The sequence below is a fragment of the Semicossyphus pulcher genome, unplaced genomic scaffold (assembly GCF_022749685.1).
Source record: "Semicossyphus pulcher isolate SPU_LCO1_2020_fin unplaced genomic scaffold, fSemPul1.0.p SCAF_3, whole genome shotgun sequence".
NCBI classification, from domain to species: domain Eukaryota; kingdom Metazoa; phylum Chordata; class Actinopteri; order Labriformes; family Labridae; genus Semicossyphus; species Semicossyphus pulcher.
In genome coordinates this window covers 34,527,564-34,530,018 of record NW_027211704.1, presented here as the reverse complement: position 1 = coordinate 34,530,018, position 2,455 = coordinate 34,527,564, and the positions used below count along the sequence as shown (strand labels likewise).

Below are 2,455 nucleotides of genomic sequence, written 5' to 3'. Positions count from 1 at the left end.
TTATAAGCACTTATAAGAAAATTGTAAACAATTTATAGACCGCTTTAGAGCGTTAATAGAAGCCAAGTTTCTTATAATTGTTAATAATAGCATTACAAACTCATTCATTGAGTCTTACTCACTAACCTATTACTCACACAATACAATTGTACAGCTGTTTTCTTAAGATTAATACATACTTTATTATGCATTAAGTAGCTAATAACTATGCCCATATTAACACTTTATTATGCTTTTTGCAGCTACTGGATCTAAAGCGAGAACAGTCCATTATTAAGGTTAATGAATCCTTTATTATGCACTTAGCTATCCATACGCATATCAGATCAATATGAAGGTAGTTAAAGGGCATTTGCAGAGGCATGCAGAAGTTAGTCAGTGAAAGTGTGTGTGAAGGTGTATGTGTGTGTTAGTATCCGGATCAGAGAACGACAGCTCTCCTCTGTTCCAGTCCAGATTCACTCTGATCCTCTGGAGCTGCTTCTTCACTGAGAGAGCAGTGAGTGGAGATGATGGTGAGCATGCAAAGTATTTACCTTTATAGAACTGTATACTCCATGTTTTAGACCAAATGCTTCCCTTCCTCTGGACAGACTCTGCTAACACACCAAAAAACCAGACTGTACTGTCTCCAACCTCGACCTCCCAGCTGTGAGTCCCTGAGTTAAAGCCCTCAGAGCCCAGGACAGAGCAGGAAGAATCAAACCTCTCTGGATTATCAGGAAGCTGCTGTCTCTCTCCTCGTCTCACACAGGTCAGATCTTCAGACAGGATGAGGTATGGATCCGCAGTGTTTGGGTCCAGAATCACAGGAGTGTAGGAGACCATGTCCTTCATCTTGTCCCAGATGTTGAAGCTCAGGTTGCCCAGATGTTTGGCCGCATCTATCAGAGCTCCTGAGGGCAGCTGTGGATCCTCCAGCAGGGGGCGCTGCTGGACTCTTTCCACTGCAGCCTTGTAGTTGTGCAGGAATGAGACGTCTGCAGCTCTCAGCTCCTCCTCTGTGGCTCTGACTGTGTCTGAAAGAGCTGCTATCTCTCTGCTCAGAGCCTCCATCTTCTCCTTCATCCTCTGACTCTTCTGCTCCTCTTCCTCCCTCAGTGCAGACATCCTGGCCTCCTCTTCCTCCTCTAGAAACTGGTGAAGCTTCTTAAACTGCTCCTTAATCTGCCTCTCTGTGTGTCGGGCCTGGACCTGAATGTGTTCTGCTGTTTGATCAAACTTCACTTTAACTTGTTTAAAAACCTTTAACTTGTCCTTTAAGGGCTCCAGAGTTTCCTGAAGTTTCTTCTTGTGTTCTCGAGCAGCTTCATCGATGGGTCTGAATCTGTGGTTGGTGTGTTTTTCTGAATCTCTGCAGACGAGACACACCGGCTGCTGATGGTCCAGACAGAAGAGTTTGAGTTTCTCAGAGTGCAGACTGCAGAGAGCCTCTGAAGCTCTCTGATCTCTCTCCAGTAAGAAGGACTCACACAGGTTCTTTAAAGCTAGACTGACAGGTGGTTCTTCCTTTGAAGATCTTCTGTTACAAACTGGACACTCTCGTTTTGGTCTCTCTCTCCACCAGCTCTTCAGACAGTCTTTACAGAAGCTGTGGCTACATGACAGAACAACAGGATCTCTGAAGACGTCCTGACAGACCGGACAGCAGAGATCCTCCCCTGATCTGGAAGCCATTTAGTCTCTGAGTGAAGCTGAAAACAGCAGACAGAAAGTCAGTCATGGCTCCCTCCCTCCTCTAACGTCTCTGAAGTTTACTTTCACCCTGAGTCCAGTTTTTTAGTCAAACTCACCTTCAGTGTGCGGAGCGTCAGCAGGTAGAAGCAGCAGTGTTGTAGTTTCTCTGTAGTGAAGAAGAATAATCACCTGTTTCCTGGTTTGTCTCAGGTGAATGTTGGGAAGGGTTGAGCTTTGTCACATGAATGCTGTTGCTGCACTTCTTACACACAGGGCTGTGTTCAAGTCCAAAGTACTGACACACACACACACCATCACAACTATCTCAGCTATGAGTGAGCAGTAGGTCCTGGTCCTTGCTTAGTGACTCATTTAAAAATAATGGCTGAACCTTGTACTAAGGAAACACCTCATCCTGCGTACCAAGTCACTTTACTTTATCATGTCACTTACTCCTACTTGTATAACAGTTGTATATACCTTGTATTTTTATATATATCCCTCATATTATTTATTTATCTATCTATCTATTCTTTTATTTTATTGTATTTATTTTATTTATATCCTTTGTTTATACTGCATTCACTGACTTGCTATTTTGTCTTGGTACTGCGGTAACACCAGAATTTCCCCCCTGGGGATCAATAAAGGATTATCTTATCTTGTCTTACCTACCCAGGTTTTACTACTTTATAAAACATTAACATTCAGATAGTTCAGATGGTTCACTGTGTCAAAGGCAGCTGACAGATGTAGCAGCAATAGAGCTGAGGTCTGT

The 2,455-nt window shown here is 43.4% G+C and overlaps 1 pseudogene; it reads right to left on the bottom strand.

Moving 5' to 3' along the window:
* Positions 1-371: 371 nt before the first annotated feature.
* On the bottom strand, positions 372-1,677 carry LOC138605719 (nuclear factor 7, ovary-like; annotated as a pseudogene).
* Between the last annotated feature and the right edge of the window lie 778 nt (positions 1,678-2,455).